This window comes from Dama dama, chromosome 1, assembly GCF_033118175.1.
Source record: "Dama dama isolate Ldn47 chromosome 1, ASM3311817v1, whole genome shotgun sequence".
Lineage (NCBI taxonomy): Eukaryota > Metazoa > Chordata > Mammalia > Artiodactyla > Cervidae > Dama > Dama dama.
This window is the reverse complement of record NC_083681.1, coordinates 72,983,463-73,002,225: the sequence shown is the minus strand read 5'-3', so window position 1 is coordinate 73,002,225 and position 18,763 is coordinate 72,983,463. Positions and strand designations below refer to the sequence as shown.

The window sequence follows — 18,763 nt, the reverse complement described above, 5'->3', positions numbered from 1 at the left end:
TTCGATCTGAATATAAATTGTACCCCAATAAAGTTTCTAATTCTTTGTGGCTGGGGCGGGGAGGGAAAAGTTGCTGGATGAAAGTATATATAATTCCTTCAACTGCTTGTTATTTCATTTATTTTAAAAATAAGTTTACTTATTTATTTATTGAAATGTATTGACATATTTGTTGTTGTTGTCAGCTGCTCAGTCATGTGTGATTCTTTGCGACCCCAAGGACTGCAGCACGCCCGGCTTCCCTGTCTTTCACCATCCCCCGAAGCTTGCTCAAACTCATGTCCATTGAGTCGGTGATGCCATCTAACCATCTTGTCCTCCTTCGTCCCCTTCTTCTGCCTTCTATCTTTCTCTTTTCTAATGAGTCAGCTCTTCATATCAGGTGGCCAAAGTATTTGACATATAACATTGTATAAATTCAAGGTGTCCAACAAGTTGATTTGATGTATGTATATTGCCATTATAGTGATAGCACCTTTATTATATTACATGGTTATTTCTTTTTTTTTTAATGTGGGCCATTTTTGAAGTCTTTATTGAATTTGGTACAATATTGCTTCTGTTTTATGCTTTGGATTTTGGCGGCAAGGCATGTGGGATCATAGCTCCCCGACCAGGGATGGAACCCACATCCCCTGCATTGGAAGGCAAAATCTTAACCACTGAACCACCAGGGAAGTCCCATCACTTCTTTTTTGAGCTGGGAATGATTAAGATCTAGTCTCCTAGCAACTTCAGTGACTAATACAATACTGTTGCCCATTCTCACTACACTGTGCATTAGCTCTCCAGGACTTGTCTCCTAGTTGCAGGTTTGGACGCTTATCTGACATCCCTTTTATTCTTCCATTTTCCAGAGGCTCCGTAAGTCTGACATTGTTACTAAGCATGCCAGAGACGGTGAAGAGACAGAGGCAAGTACAGGCAAGCTGCTGCAACATCCCATTCCTTCCTCATCCAACAGAGATCTGCTACCCCTACTGCGGCTATTAGGACCTCTGGAGCAACAAAGGCCAATATGCCAGTGTCCCATGCATCAAGGAGCTCACAGTCATTCTGTGTGTGTGTGTGTGTGTGTGACTTCTCAAGAAGTTAGCCAGGGGCTTCCCTGGGGGCTTGGTGGTAAAGAATCCACTTGCCAATGCAGGAGACATGGGTTTGATCCCTCATCCGGGAAGACCCCACACGCAGGAAGCCTGGGAGCCATGACTCCTGAGCTCACGTGCCATAGCTCCTGAAGCCTGTGCACCCTAGAGCCCGTGCCCTGCGACAGGCGGAGCCCCCACAATGAGAAGCCCGCGTATCGCACCTAGAGAGTAGTCCCCACTCGCCATTACTAGGGAAAAGCCTTCTCAGCAGTGAAGACCCAGCACCACCATAAGTAAATAAATTATTTTTAAAAAAGAAGTTAGCCATCATATTTTCCAATAACCACTTAAAAGTGTAATAATATTGAAAAAAAAAAAACAAAACACAGCCACTAGCCACCTCTTCATTGCCCCGGGCCCTAGGCAGCCCTAACTTCTGGACCTGCATCAAGAAGGCCCAGGGTTGCGGAGGGGCGGGTGGGTCTCTCTGGGGATCTGGTGACTGTGGGCTGCCCTCCAGCAAGGCCCAACCTTCCGCCGTCAGCGAGGTTTCCCGAGCCTCCAGCCGGCTTCGCTGTCTGCTCCCTAGAGACGCTGGGGACCCTCCAGGGCAGCCCCCTGATGGCTAAGCCACCAGCTTCTGGCTGCTCCTCCTGCCCTTTGCAGAAACCTCTAGAGCAGCACATTTCCTTAATGTGTGTGATAGCTAGTCCTTTCTCAATGTCTTTCTCTTAAAAGGACAGAAAAATAGAAACTGACCAACCATGGCTGAAATGTAGGCATTCCGCAGACAGACCCAAAGATCCACCAGGACCCACATCCCCGCTTCTCATTCCAACCCTAAGAAGCTGCAGGTTGCAGGGAGTTTATTTTGCCTTGTTTCATCCCTATTTTAAGGAAGGTTTTGACTTTTTTATTGAAGTATAATTGATTTACAATATTATGTTAGTTTCTGATATATAGCAAAGTGATTCAGTTATACATATGTATATTTTTTTGTATTCTTTTCCATTATGGTTTATTACAAGATATTAAATATAGTTCCCTGTACTGTGCAGTAGGATCTTGTTGTTTACCTGTTTTCTATATGGTAGTTTGTATCTGTTAATCCAAACTCCTAACTTAACCCTCCTACCCTTTCCCCTCTGGTGACCTTGTTTTCTATGTTTGTGAGTCTGTTCTGTTTTGTAGATGAGTTAGTTTGTGTCATATTTTAGATCTACATACAAGTGATATCATATGATATTTGTCTTTCTCTGTCTGACTTATTAATAGTATGATCATCTCTAGGCTCATCCATGTTGCAAATGGCATTCTTTCTTTTTTTATGACTGAGTAGTATTCCATTATATGTATATATATGACATCTTCCCTCTCCATTTATCTATTAATGGACATTTAGGTTGCTTCCATGGTTGGTTATTGTAAATAGTGCTGCTGTGAACACTGGGGTGCATGTATCTTTTTGAATCAGAATTTTCAAGGAGGGTTTTGATGATGGACACAGAAGTCCCCAAGTTACTGCTCATGGCCACCATCCACAGGGCCCAGCACTCTTCCTGGAATGAGGCACCATGATTCCCATTTAACAGGTGGGGAAACTGAGGCTTAAGGATGACAGGATATGACCAAGGTCACAAAGCTAGCAAGAGGCAGAAACTAGATTCCAAGTTTTCTCATTTCAAAAAAAAGTATCAAGGCCCTATGTCATTTCATATAGTTCTCAGATCCATGAAAGAAGTGCCTGGTTCACTGCTATGAGTATGTGCTAGAAGAAATGATGGGTAGATTAAGTAAATGCATGGATGGATGGATGGACTGGTGAATGGAGAGATGAAGGATGAATGGATGGATGGATAGAAGGGGAGATGGGTGGATGGATGGATAGATGGGTGGATGGGTAGATGGATGGGTGGATGGATGGATGTGTGAAACAGGAGGAGTCAGGACACTTGCCTCACAGGGCAGTTGCACTGGGTCCAGGCTTACTCTGACTCAACCTTCTCACTCTCCCTGGAGCCCTTGCTGGGCTCAGCATCTGAGTAAAAAGGATCCCAGATAATCCAGAGTTCTGCAGGCTGAGAAACAAGCAAGATCATCTAAGAGTCTGGTTGCAGCCTATGCATGTGTGTGTGTGCTCATGAAAGGTGGGGTAGGGAGGGACTCTATGGAAAGGACAGGGTGTGTATAGGAAGGCTGTGGGTAGGAAGCGGGAGCCGGGGTGGGTGTGGAGGAGAGGCACGTGCCGGGATGTGAGGGCACTTGCGTGAATGGGTGCGTGCAGGGGTGAGTAGGTACACACAGGCGTGTTGGAGGTGTGCACAGGCGTGCGATCAGTACATGCCCAGGATGATGAGCATGAAGGCATGGGGCTGGCAGGGGCAAGTGCCCGTTAGAAGCAGTTGAAGGCAGCCTGTGTCTTAACAAGGCCATGGTTCAGGCTCCCAGGGTGATCAATTTCAACCACAGCCATGATCCCAAAGCCTCCCAGCCTGGGAACCTCGCTGCCTCCCACTACCCCTCCCCAGGATCTGAACCCCAGCTGGCCTGCCCCACTCCCTCCTGTCCATCACAGGTCAAGGAGGGACCCTCCCTGAACCTGAAAAACACACAGTGCTTTTATTAGCGTCTGAGGGCAGCCCGGCCAGGGGAGGCCTCAGACAGTTCTGAAATCTGTGCTCCCATCCAGCCTCATTTCAGAATCCTGAGGGCAAAGGGGTGGTCTTACTGCCCTGATCTCAGGTAACCTGAGGACAAAGGGCACCCCAGGAGGGGCGGGCTGGGGCAGAATGAGCAAACCTGGGAGGAAAGTGAGCACGATGGAAGGTTCTCCCCGCTGAGAAGAGCCCAGAGTCAACGCCAGGGCGGGCTCCCAGGACCGACGCACCGGGCCCGGCCTGAGCCCCCCAGCGAAGTCCCCGGTGGGCAGCCCAGCTCCTCCCTCAGCTCAGCAGGACCCAGAACCCGAGCCAAGGTTCTCACTGCACAGGCTGGATGTGGTGGGCATCTGACCAACTGCCGTGGGGAGGCCTTGCGTGTGGACCAGGGACCAAGCCCGATGTCCCAAGGGACCCCCACGCCCTCTGGCAGTTGGACAGGTGGCCGCACAGACTGCCACCTGTCCGGAAGGATCCGAGCCAGCCCTGCCCTTGGTCAGAGCTGACCCCAACACTTGAGGTTCTGAGAACCACAGACCACAAGACTGTCAGCTCAGAACAGGGGGAGGGGGAGAGGGGAGGGAGGAGGGGGAGGGAGAAGGAGGGGGAGGGAGGGGAGGGGAATGGGGAGGGAGGGGTGGGGGAGGGGACAGGAAACTCCCTCTTTCAATAGAGGCCATTATTGGCCAATTCAGTCCTTCGCCACAGGACAAGTGCTCCACCTGGCTATCTCTGGAAACTGGGCAACCCTGGTCCCCGTCTTCCCTTTAGGTCCCCCCCCTCCCCAGCTCAGAACCAGAAACGACCCAGCCTACCCACATTTCCAGCTCCTCCTCCTCCTGCTTCCTTCCACAGATGCCATGTCTAACCCACCAGAAAGTTCCCTGCCACCCCACCCCCAGGAAGTGCCGTCCTTCACACCTCCAAGGCTCTGTGCTCTGGCCTCTGCCCAAGTGACCCTTTCTGCTGGGAAAAAGTCCTTCCAGGCCCAGGACAAGCAGGCTTGCTACTTCCCAGCCTTCCCCTCTGTTATACAGACAGATCCCAACTTGCCCATCCCCAGCATGGCCACAGGTCTCAAAGCAACTGTTTTCCTCCAACAGACACTGCTGTTCTTGTCCACAGTTCCCCTTGAGGGGAAGAGCCGGGGCAATAGGCGCGGCACTCACCTCAGTACCCCCAGCACCAGAACTGGGGATGGAATACAGTAGGTGCTCAGTAAGTGCATGGGGGAATCACACTGATGCATCTTCCCGGCTGCCCCTTCTGAAGCTGGAGTAAAAACTTACAAGGGGGACTTCTTTGTCAGGCCAGTGGTTAAGACTCTGCGCTTCCTATGCAGGGATCGCAGGTTCAATCCCCACATAACCGCCAGGGCACGGCCAAAAGGCAAAACAAACAAAAAAGACAAACAAACAAAAAAGACGACATGGAATTACAAGCGCAGGGAGGGCTGTGGGAGGCAGGCAGTGGGGAACCACAGTGAGATCTGTTAACAGCGGGAGAAGAGACGGAATGAATTCATTTCCTCCCTGTAGTAATGTGCCTGTAAATATTCACAAACCGCGCCGTTTCTCTCAGCCTTCCCAGTAAAGATAAACGCATAAATAAACCAGCCTACCCGGGGCTTTGCACACAGACTGCTGTTCCTGTCCCCAAGTACCAAGCTGACTATTCAGCTGCTGCAAAAAACCCCAGAGGGTGTCCAGAGTGGGTGACTCGGAGAGCAAGGAGGTGGCTCCGCAGGACTCGGAAGACCCATGGAGGTGTGGACCCAGCAGGCCAGAGCCCGAACAGGTGGCCTCATTGGCTTAGGTTTGGCTTGACGAAGTGTCCTTCTCACCCTCCAGCCCGGACCCCAGGGGGGTCCAGAGGTCACACACAGAGATCCCTCTGTGCTCCAAGTGGATCCCTTGGTAAGGAGAAAAACAAATGCCTTCTTGAAATGCTAGGGATCCATGACATACGGAGAGGGAGCACCGAGGTCACAGACAGACAGACAATTGGAGGGTGATAACCTCTGGGCAGGGGCTCTGTCAGGGCAAATGTAGGGCCCCTCATAACCTACCCATGGCTCCCTCTTGGTGTACTTCTCTGAGCACTCAACGAGGGGTAAACACCCGTCAGACAATGGCAGGAAGAAAGAGCGGCTCTTTCCTTCTCCCCAGACTGACTGCAAACTCCTGGGGCACCAACAGGGAGCCTGGTCTACAAGTCTATTCCTGCTAACATGCTCAGGGTATGGACCAAATCCTAAAAGCCTGATTAACCTGGACTCACATAATCAAGTCCTAGAATGACAATGGCAAATCCTTGCATAACACTGGCCTGGACAAGCTCTCTTGCTTTTAATCCTCATGACAACCCTACAAGGCAGGTCACTACTATCCCCATTTTATAGATGGGAAAACTGAGGCCCAGAAACAGAACCACCCAAGGAGTGGGACACAAGGTTAGGATTCAACCCGGACATTCTGGTCCCGCAGTCTTGCAAAGGATTAAGGCACAGAGGAGACAGGACAGCAAAGTAGAAAGAAGCTGGAGGCAGGGTCCCAGGACCAGAGCATGTGGGACATTTGCGGATAAGAAAGTGTATGTGCCATTTAAAAAAAAAAAATATGAAGACCCAGGTGTGCAGCCCACCCACGATTACCTCACTTCATCTCATCAGCAGCTCTGTAAGGAAAGGTTATTATGCCCAATTCAGAGATGGAGAAACTGAGGTTCATGAAGCTTAATGGTCTTCTTCCAGCCAGGAAGTAAGGGCCAGGATTTGAGTCCAGACCAACTCACCACCACCATTTCTGCTGGTTTCAGGTTCAGCTCCTCTACCAGCCAGAGTGACTTGAAGAGAGTCCGTCACGTCACGGACCTCAGTTTCCACACCTGCAAATGGGCCCCTTCCTGAGCCCCAGTCCAGAGTGGCTGGGAAGACCGAAGGAGGTGGCGGCGGATGTGAAGGAAGGGCCACTGCATGGCACACAGCCTACGCCACAGGCTCCAAAGCCCAGGTCCTGACTGCACCTAGAGGACTGACATTTACAACAGCATGCCCCGACGCCCCACAGGATGCTCTGCCAGCAGAGAGATTCAATTATGGTCATTATGGTGCACTTAGGAAAACCAGGGAGCAGGCTAATACATTTCAGAAAGATTTGCAAGAGCAGAGGATGAATCAAAACGAGTTTTCTACTTAACCCTCAGTTAAACAGAAAATCCATTTAACCACAAGGCATCACTCTGTCTTCCCACTCTCCAGTCAATCATTTTTTTTCTTTACTGTCTGCCACTTTGATTTATATTTTTATTCCCTGAAGCTGCCTTAGAATGAAAAATAAGTTCATTGATGGGGAGAAAGATGTCATAAACCTCTGAGGGTCTGCAGCCCTGGACCAGCATCTCAAACCTTTGCTCCTTCCGGCAGGGCAAAGATGGGCACAACTGCTTATATCTGTGGCAGCTAGAGAAGCTGATGGGCTCTGGAGGAAGCAACACCATGGACCCAAGGGGGAATGCTAATACACACCTCCCACCAGCCCTTCCTTCTCCCTCCATAAAGCACACCAAATATCTGCAGTCATTGGCAGTCTCCAGAAAGAGGCTGAGGGAGAGATGTATTCAGAGAGACCACAGGGGATGAATTCATTGACCTCCAAGTGCGCTAAGCCACAGAGCCATGGCTATCAGAGTTGTCGGGGAGACACAATAAAAAAAAGCAGGGATAGATTCAAGTTAGGGAGATTGTTCCACACAAAACGGGAAAGGAAGCTTATCACCAGCTAGTTTTCTGTAGCATTCAATAAAGCAGCCTTGACTACACATGCAACAGGACTCTCCAGGTACAGTTTCCAGGTAAAATCCAAGATGCTCAGTGAAATCTGAATTTCAGACAAACACTAAAGAATGTTTTAGTTTTCATTCCAAATAGTCCGTGGGACTGATACTGATGGAACATAAGAGTGTGAAGTATTAGTTGCTCAGTCATGTCGGACTCTGCGACCCCATAGACTATAGCCCACCAGGCTCCTCTGTCCATGGAATACTCCAGGCAAGAATATTGGAGTGGGTAGCCATTCTCTTCTCCAGAAGGGTCTTCCTGACCCAGGGATCGGGCCTAGGGATCAAACCCAGGGATCAGACCTAAGGATCGAACCCAAGTCTCCTGTATTGCAGGCAGATTCTTTACCATCTGAGCCACCAGGGACACCTACTGATGGGAAACACACTTGCACTAAAAAACGACTCGCTGGCCCTACAAAGTTCGAGTTAACCAGGGCGTCCTGTAGTGCGATCTGCTAACCTGGCAACCCTTTCCAGGAGGCACACACTTAGCATCGGGCGCTGGTGGACATCGGAAGCAAGCTGCCGGAATGGGGGCCCCTCGCCTGGTACTGCCCAGGAAGGAGTCCCACATGGCTGTTTTGCAGCGGGACCTGGTGTGCAAAGAAAAGCAGGAAGCCGAACTCGGTGAACTTTCTGGAGGCATCTCTGCTGTATGTGTGCCTGAGTGGGAACAAAAGCAGGAAGCGAATGGGCCTCTTGTCCTGAGAGGGGCACTGCCTGCGTTCTCTTCCCTCCATTTCCCAAGCCCTCTCTAATGTTGTTTTACGGCCTTAACAATAACCGTGTGTGCTGGCATGCCCGCCCAGGCACAAAAAGCGCTCAATTTTTCTTATCTTGGAGAGCAATCAGGTTGTTCTATCAGATTTCAAGCTTGTTGAAGTTATGGACCAGGGATTTTTAATTCCTGTATCCCAGAGGATGCTCAGCGAATGCTGAAGGGAGAAACGAAAGAAAGGGGATGGGGGAAGAGAGGATTTGTTGGTACAAACGCCAAGAGCTGGGATGTCTGGGCTTGGAAAGGGGCTCCCAGGGCCCAGAAGACTGCCCAGGCTGCAGAAGCTGCTCTGTCACCCTGGGTCTCCTTGCTCCGTCCCCTGGGTGCAGAAGCCTTGGCAGTCATGGGTTGGGGGGCTATTTGGGGAGCAGGCAGCACAAAGCCCAGCCTCAGGTCTGAGACCCCTGTAGCCTCCGCCCCCCGCCAGCGCTCTGCATTTATCCAGAGCCACGCCCTGGCAGGAGGACCACCACTAGAAGGAGGAACAGGCCTGGGGAGCTTTTTCTAGGCCAGAGGGCAGATTCCACACCCTCCTGCTCCACTGTGCCCCCCTCCTATAGGGGATGCGCCTGCCTCCCGGTTCAAGTTCAGTTGAAACAGATGTTGTGTCCCTAAGAAGCCAGCACTGTCTTTGAAGCCCGGGAGAAAATCTCAGCTCTGAAGGGATATTTCCTACCAAGGAGGCTCTCCGGGGAGTCTTGGCAGAAATAAAAACCCAAGGTCCTGGATGCTTATCTCCTGGTATTTATGAGATTTTTCATTAGAACGGCTGTCTTCACGGACTGCTCTGCAGAAAAAGGAAAGGGAAGGAGAGAGAGGGAGGGGAGGAGGAGAGCCGGGATCCCACTGAGCAGGGCTGAGTGCATCTCCAGGGGGGATGTCGTCTCGTATCCACCAGGACAAACAGCCACTCCACGGAGGCAGCATTCCGTGTCCGGCTCTCTGTTATGCTAGACCTTGTACATAGATGGTGCTCAGACTCAGGGTGGCCTTTAGGAACTAGCGCCTAATGCCAACCTACTCAGGGTCCTCCTGCTTCTCTCCTCAGTGTATACAGGACACCTACAAGGCCTTTCTGCACCTATTTCCACCTGGAAACTAGCTGGTCACACAGCAGGGCCCATCCATAGCATCACCTCTTCAGAGTCCTCTGCCGGCCTCCCCTCCGCCTCCGCCCAGGACAAGAGGCCCATTCGTTTCCTGCAATATCTCCCAAGGGCCGGGTGGTAGGAGCAGTCTGCACAAGGTGTAGGCAATAGGTGATGCATTGTCTGCAGGAACATTTAAAACAAACGTAAAACCAGCTAAAAGCTGACAACGCTGAACAACGTCAATGATAAAATGTACTGCCTTGAAAAAACAATCTTGTTGTTCCAAGTTCTAAACAACTGCTGTAATCACGGCTGAGTTTTAACAATATGTGTGGAAGCTCCAGATGAGCACATTTTTATTACTTGACCTTTCGTAAATATTGTGCTTACATGGATGTGAGTTCAGAGAACAACCTCTGGCACAGTCAGACCCCAACATGAGCTGATTCTGCTGCACATGTTCTGAGAAAAGATTCAGAGGAAAAGGATTCAGAGCTGAGAAAAAGGATTCAGAGCCGGGCGAGTTCTCTCTGTACGAGGTGGTACTAGTACTTTGTACTAGTTCTCTTTGTACCAGCACCTTTGATACTAGATATTCTCACAGATACCAGATATTCAAGTCTTAAATAGTCGACCTGAGCTAGGCAATGACAGCGCAGTGACTGCAAGGACGTTGAAACAGATTATTGCCAAGGCAGCCACCTCTGTTCATTCTCCCAGCCTTGCGGGGTTCATGCTTTTGGAACTTTCTTTGTGCAATTTTTTTCTTTTTCCAAAAAAATCCATTAATGTAATTAAAAGGTGTGAACTCATTACTTCTCCCCCCGCTTTTTTTTGTGTGCTGTAATGCTTGTTGACCGGCATGGTTCTGTATATAAAGTCCACTGAAAGGAACGTTTTGCTGTTTCTTTTCTGGCCATTATTAGAATTGGTTTTATTTCACTGCTATTACTGAAAATAATTTTGTTGTGCAGAGATGACAGGTGTTAAGAGCCATCTTTCCTGGGTGTCGCATATCCTAGGTACCTCGTCCTGCTGCCCGGTTCTAGCTCACGTCGAGCACCGATAATTGAACAGCGCTCGCCTTCAAGGCAAGCTAAGCCTGGGCTTGCTCTCGCAGCTGGCTTCTCTTCCACAACAGTTCCCTGGACACTGCAAAGCTAAGATCTGTTCCTCCTTGGTGTCCCAGATGGGCCGCCCTCTGGGCAGCTCCCGGTAGCCGCCAGTGGGCACCTTCTGCAGGTTCTCCAAGACCCTGCACTGCTCCATCATCTCCATCTACACTCACCCCGAGGGGGTCTCATTAGGGACGGAGGCTGGAAATACTCTGTCCGCTGATGGGTCCCAGATTTGTCTCTCCAGCACTGACCTCGCCCCTGAACTCCAGGTATGTACCTTCATTCGTGATTTTGCCACCTCCATCTGGATGGAGCAATGTCCCAACTTAAAATAGCTCAAAAGAGAGCTCAGTATGTATGTGCCCCTCAACCTTCACCAAAGCCTAGCCACCGCGGCTCCTTCATTTACAGGCACAAAACTCTACAGTCATCCGTGACGCCTCTATTTCTCTTCCTCCTCATCAGTGAGTCTGTCGGCTCTACTTCCCAAACAGATGATGAATGATTGGGCTTCAAAGCACCTCCACTACCCTTTTTGTCCTTCCAAAATCACCTCATCTCTGGCCTGGACCAGTCTCTACCCCAGTCTCCTTGTCCCCTACAATCTGTCCTCTATCCCGCGGTCAGAGCAATCTTGGTAAAATGTATTATCTTATTGGGTAAAACAAAATCGATCCTGTCTCCTCCTTGTACACTGGCTTCCCATCACACTTAGAATCCAAATCCACAGTCCTCACCTGACTGGCAGCTCCCTCCTGGCCTCGTCCCCCTCCTTACTTCCTCACTCTAGCCCTGTGGCCTCCTTGCTGATCCTCCAACATGCCAGCTGCCATTATGGCCCTTACTCTTGCTGTTCCCTTCACCGGGAAGGCTCTTCCCATAGATGAAGTCCAGGCTCACTCCTCACTGCCTGCAAGTCTCTGTTCAAATGACATCTGGTCAGGATGCCCCCTATCTGAAATAGCACATCCCTGGCCCCTGCCTTTCTCTTCCTGCCCCTAATACTGTCTGACGCTCAGTTTATTTGTTGATCTCTGTCTCCTCCAACTAGAGCCCAAGCTCCATGAGGGCAGGGACTGTGCTGTTTTGTTCACAATATTACATTCCTAGCAGATAAAGCAGAACCTGGTACATACATACCAGGGGCTCAACAGCATTTACTGAATCAATGAAGTGGACTTATATTTGACATCTTCCCTCAGACTAACTCTGGGTGAAGTATTGCTATCATCACATCCATTTTGCAGATGCAGAAACTGAGACTCAGAATGGGAGGGACTTAGCCTCAACACCCCTCAGATCCATGTCAGTTAGTGACGCATCCATGATTAAAACACGGGCTTCAAAGAAGAGGAAATCAATACAGAAAATCAACAAAATCAAAAGCTGGTTCTTTGAGAAAACTGGCAAAAATGAAAAAGCCTCTAGCCAGGCTAAGAAAAAAAAAAAGAGAAAATACAAATTATTAATATCAGAAATGAAAGAGAGGACATCACTATAGTTCCTACAAACATGAAAAGGGAAATAAAAGGATAATGTGAATAATTCTATGCCCATAAATTTGATAACCAAGATGAAACAGACCAATTTCTTGAAAGACACAATCTGCCAAAAATCATATAAAAAGAAATATGCAATCTGAATAGGCCTGTATCTATTAAACATTTTGAATCAATAATTAATAACCTGTCAAAAAAAGAAAACATTAGGCACACATGGGTTCACTGGTGAATTCTACCAAACATTTAAGGAGGAATGTATCAATTCACAACAATCTCTTCCAGAAGATACTAGCAGTGAAGGAAGTGGTAACCCACTCCAGTATTCTTGCTAGAGAATCCCCATGGACAGAGGAGCCTGGTGGACTATAGTCCATGAGGTTGCAAAGAATTGGACATGACTGAAGTGACTTGGCATGACAAAACTGAAAAAGATATTGTAAGAAAACTATAGACAAATATCTTGTAAACATACATGTAAAAAAATCTTCCACAAAACATGAACAAATAAAATTGAAAAAAGTATAAAAAGAATTATACAATATGGCCAAGTGGGATTTATCCCAGGTATGCAAGGCTGTTTCGATATTCAAAAACCAGCTAAAGTAATCCATTGTATCAATCAGCTAAAGAAGCAGCATCACGTGACCACATTAATAGATATAAAAACAGCATGACAAAATCCAATACCCATTCATGATAAAACTCTCAGAAGACTAGAGAAATAGAGGGAAATTTTATCAACTTGATAAGGAATGTCTATAAAAACCCATATCTGACATCATCTTTAATGGTGAAAAGCTAGAAACTCTCCCATTAAGAAATGAGGAAGTACATCCCTTCTCACCATTGCTTTTAAATATTGTACTGGAAGTCCTAGCTAGTGCAATAAGACATAGGCTTTTTTATTTTCACATATTAGGAAAGAAACTTTTCTGCTTTCTCAGTTCAGTCACTCAGTTGTCTCCAACTCTTTCTACTTTCTACAGGTATTTTAATTTTACAGCTTGGGAAGGAATAAATAAAACTGTCTTTGTTCACATATGACATGATTGTCTATCTTTAAAATTTGAAAAAACTGACAGAAAACTGCTTGGAACTAATAATTATTTATAGTAAAGTGAGGTTGCAGGATACAAGCTTAGTATATAAACGTCCCTTGCTTCCCTATTCACAAGCAGTGAACAAGTAGAATTTGAAATTTTTTTAAAAAATAGACATTTCCATTGGCACCAAAAGAAATGAAACACTTAGGTATAATTCTAACAAAATATGTAAAAGAAAGCTCTACAGGAGGAAAACTACGAAACTATGATGAGAGACATCAAAGAAGAAACCAAATGATTAGAGAGATATTCCATGTTCATGGATATGAAGACTCAGTGTCGTCAAGATGTCAGTTCTTCCAAATTTGATCTATAAATTCAATACAGCCTCAGTTAAAACTCCAGAAAGTTGTTTTGTGGATACCTGAAAACTGATTTCAAAGTCTTATGAAGATGCAAAAGATCCAGAATAGCCAACATTATAATGAAGGAGAAGAACAAAGTCAGAAAGCTGGCACTACTGACTTCAAGACTTACAAGCTATAGTAATCAAAACAGTATGGTATTGGCAAAACAGTGATCACATAAATCAATGGAATAGAATAAAGAGCAGAAACAGACCCACAAAAATACAGCAGACTGATCTCTGACAAAGAAGCAAAGGGGATGCAGTGGAGAAGTAGTCTTTTCAGCAAATGGTGCTGGAACAACTGAATATCCACAAGCAAAATATATATATGCACACACACATAGACCCAGATCTTATAACTATCACAAAAATTAACTCAAAATGGATCACAGACATAAACATAAAACACAAAACTATGAAACTCCTAAAAGATAACACAGGAGAACGATCTAGACGACTTTGGGTATGGCAGTGACTTTTCAGATAGATACAACATCATAATTCATGAAAGAAATAATGGATAAGCTAGACTTGATTAAAATTGCAAAATTCTGCTCTGTGAAAGACATTGTCAAGAGAACAAGAAGTCATAGACTGGGAGAAAATGTTTACAAAAGATGCATAGATAAAGAATTATTACCCAAAATATACAAAGAACTTGTAAATTTGTAAACTTGCTTTGTTGTTAAAACTCAACAATAAGTAAACAAACAACCCAATTTAAAAATGACAAAACACCTGAACAGACTACTCACCAAAGATCCACAGATGGAAAATAAGCATATAAAAAGATGCTTTACACCATATGTGATCAGAGAACTGCAAATTGAAACAAAATTGGATACTGCTATACACCTGTAAAAATGGCCAAAATTCAAATCACTGACAACACCAAATGCTGACCAAGATGTGAAACAACAAGAACTCTCATTCATTGGTGTTTGGAATGCAAAACAGTATAGCCACTTTGGAAGACACTTTGGTAGTTTCTCACAAATTTAAACATACTTTTACCACATAATCCAGCAGTTGTGCTGATTGGTATTTACTCAAATGAGTTGAAAATTTATGTACACACCAGAACCTGCAGAAGTTTTACAGTAGCTTTATTCATAATTGCCAAAACTTGAAAGCAAACAGCATATCTTTCAGTTGTACTGTGCTTAGTCATTTAGTTGTGTCAGACTCTTTGCTACTCCATAGACTGCAGCCCGCCAGGCTCTTCTGTCCGTGGGGGTTCTCCAGGCAAGAATACTGGAGTGGGTTGCCATGCCCTCCTCCAGGGGATCTTCCCAACCCAGGGATGGATCCCAGGTCTCCCGCATTGCAGGCGGATTCTTTACTGTCTGAGCCACCAAGGGAAGCCCAATATCCTTCAGTAGGTGATGGATAAATAAACTGTGGTACAACCAGACAATGGATACTATTCAGTGCTAAAAAGAAATGAACTTAGCAACGTTACTGGCAATGGCTAAAATATGAATACACTCTAAGGGTCCAACAGATGAATGGATTACCAAAATGTGGTTTACACATACAGAGAAACATTGCTGAACTTTAAAAAGGAAGGAAATTCTGTCATACACTACAACATGGACAAACCTTAGGGACATTACACTAAGTGAAATAAGCCATTACAAAAATAATAATAATGGATGATTCCACTTATATAAGGCACTTAAAGAAGTTAAAATCACAGCAACAGGAAAGATGAATGGGGTTTGCCAGAGGCTGGGAGGAGAAGGGAATATGAAATTATTGTTTAATGTTTATTTTTACAAGATGAAAAGCATTCTGGAGATGGATGGTGGGGATGGTTGCACAACAATTTTAAATGCACTTAATACCACTGAACTGTGCATTTCCAATGGTTAAAATATTAAATTCTGTTATATATATTTCACCACAATAAAAAATAGGGGAAAAAAGAGAAGTTGAACTATCAAAACATGAAAAGACATGGAAGAACCTTAAACGCACATTACTAACTGAAAGAAGCCAATTTGAAAAGGCTTCATACTGTATGATTCCAACTCTATGACATGCAGGAAAAGGCAAAACTACAGAGATAGTAAAAAGATCAGAGGTTTCCAGGGTTTAGTAGAGGGGGAAGGATGAATTGGTGGAGCACAGAGGATTTTTAGGGCAGTGAAACTACTCTGTATATACTGTAATGGTGGATACATGTCATTATCCACTTGTCAAAACCCATAGAATGAATACACAACACCAACAGAGAACCACAGTATAAACTATGGGCTTTGGGTGATGACGATGTGTCAGTGTAGGTTCCTCATCTGTACTGTATGTACCGTTGGGTGTGGGATGTCAGTAGTCGGGGTGGCTGTACGTGTGTGTAGGAACGTACAGAGACAGAGAGAATATGAGAGTTCTCTGCACTTTCCCCTCAATTTTGCTATGAATCTAAAACTCCTCTAGAAAACAAAGTCTACTTTAAAAAAGAAAAAAGCTTCAAAGTCCAGACCCTACTCTCCTGCCTCCAACCCATAACACACCCCTGCCCATGGCCCAGAAAAGGAAGATGTCTTGGCAAACCCCAAGGCACAGGGGACGTCTCCATTCATTTCTTCTCACAGCAGCAGCTCTGGGCAGATGATATACGACCATGTCCACCAAAGCAGCACTGCCAGCTGATTTGGGCTTTTTGCTTTATTTGTAGGCTATTAATGAACATACAGTATTTTATACGTTTTTTTAAAAAACTAATTCTTGGTAGTTCTGGGTCTTCTTTGCGGTGCACAGGCTTCCCCTAGTTGCGGCGAGTGGGGGCTGCTCTTTGGCTGCGGTGCGTGGGCTTCTCATCGCGGTGGCTTCTCTTGCTGTGGAGCACGGGCTCTAGGGTGTGCAGGCTTCAGTAGTTGCAGCATGTTGAGCCCAGTAGTTGCAACTCCCGGGTTCTAGAGCACAAGTTCAGTAGTCATGGGGCATGGGCTTAGTTGTTCTGATCCCGTGTGGGATCTTCCCGGATCAGGGATCGAGCCCATGTCTCCGGCATTGGCAGGTGTATTCTTTATCCCTGAGCCACCCAGGGAAGCCCTATTTTACACTGTTAACCAATAAAAAAAGGTGGCTGGGTGCAGTAGGAGGATCACCAGTCCAGGTCAGAAGACCTGCAGACGAAGCCCATCTCCTTCCATAGCTCTGTGACTTTGGGCAAGGCATTTTGCCTCTGTGATGCTGAAATGCATCTGAAAATGAAGTTTCTACTCCCTCACTCTTTGTCACATCTGGCTATTTGAAAGTTCTTCAGCTGTGACTCACAGTGTGGATATATGTCATTACTTAAAAAAAAAATAAAACCTTTTAAGGGCATGTTATGCTCATTTTTGCTGCATGAACAGAAAAATAATACTCTGCTTATCCTTTAGATGAGTAAGTTTAGACTTATTATCAACTATCCATGATGTTAAGGAGTGGTCACCCCACAGAGTGAAGGGTCAGTCTGGCCTTGTTCTCACAGCCAACCAGGTCAGGGAGAGGGGACATTTCAGAGGGAAAAACATAGGGACAATGTGTGTGTGGTCCTGGGATGACCTTCTTGTGCTAATCTAGAACAACTTGAAAAAGAAAGAAAAGAAAGGTTTGGTAAGGGCAATATCCTGGAAGGCAGAGAAGGACTAGGTTACTGTCACGAGTCACAGGGAGATGAGCTGGACTGGGACTCAGGTCTTCCTCAAAATCACACTAGGGTTGGGTAAGAGGTTAATCAAGCTCACCTGGACCACTGGCTTCTGTTTGACACCTCTGAAGCCTTCCCAGAATCAAGGAGAACCAGAATGTCTCCCTCATTAACCTCTTTCGACTTTATCATGGCCTCTTCACCTCAGTGACTGAAGCTTTAGTTCAGGGTCACATCTTCTCTGCCCTGCGCTGCCCTGAATCATCCTGGAAGCCTCCCAACCAGCCTCCCTGACTGTGCTTCATCTTCCTCTAAACACCAGTAGTGAGCAATGGTGGCTGTACATTGGAATCACCTGGGGAGCTCTAATATTCCTCCAAAAATTATACATAAAGCTACAGTAATCAAAACAGCATGGTAACAGCATAAGGATAGACATATAGGCCAGAGGACAGCAAGGAGACCAAACGAGTCAATCCTAAAGGAAATAAACTCTGAATATTTGTTGGAAGGACTGATGCGGAAGTTGATGCTCCAAAAATTTGGCCATCTGATGTGAAGAGCTGACTCATTGGAAAAGACTCTGATGCTAGGAAAGATAGAAGGAAGGAGGAAAAGGGGGTGACGAAGGATGAGATGGTTGGATGGCATCACTGACTCAATGGACATGAGTTTGAGCAAATTCCGGGAGATAGTGAAGGTCAGGGAAGTCTGGTGTGCTGCAGTCCATGGGGTCACAAAGAGTTGGACAAGACATTGACTAAACAACAACAAATAGACCAGTGGAAGAGAACTGAGATTCCAGAAACAAACCTATACACCTATGGCCAATGAATTTTCAACAAGGGTGCCAAGACTATGCAATGGAGAAAAACAGTCTCTTCAATGCTTGTCCAAGGATATTCATGTGCCAAAGAATGAAGTTGGACTCCTATCTCAAACCAAATACAAAAATTAACTCAAAATGAATCAATGGCCTAAATATAAGAGCTAAGGTCTTAAAACTCAGAAGAAAACACTGAGGTGAATCTTTATTAGTTTGGATTTGGCAACAGAGTCTTAGATATGACACCAAAAGCACAAGCAACAAAAGGGAAAATAGATAAGTGGGCAGAGGCTCTACTGCAGTGGCAGCCAGGCCTTCTTCACCACCACCCACCCCCACCAGCCACTTGCTTCCTGCTGTGAGATCCCAGCAGGAAGATGATCTGGAGGCTTCCAGGAAGCTGCCTTCATTCATTTTCTCAGCTTTCTGTAAAGGGCTGGCTGGGCAGATAAACACATCAAGGGACTCCCCATTCTTCTTGAGCTCCACACTCCATGCAAGGCTGGGTGGAGAACACAGGAGCAGTGCCAATGTGGGTGCCTGCCGTGGTGTGTCACTGCAGGCATGGGGGGTGCTCTTTAGCCACATGGGGACCACCATGAATGCCACGGGGTGATGATGTGAGGCCTGGGGGTGCTTCATGAATGCTCTAGGTGCCTCTGTGGGCACAATGGGGAACCACTGCAGTGCTATATGGAGTCTATGAGGACACACACTAGGTGCCTCTGGAAATGTGGAGGGCTGCCTTTGAGGGGACTGTGGGTGCTGTGG

General features: G+C 46.5%; 1 protein-coding gene across 1 annotated transcript in view; it reads right to left on the bottom strand.

The window, feature by feature from the left end:
- TSPAN18 (tetraspanin 18) overlaps positions 1-18,763 on the bottom strand; it is a 200,409-nt gene that overhangs the window by 138,647 nt on the left and 42,999 nt on the right. The window lies entirely within an intron of this gene.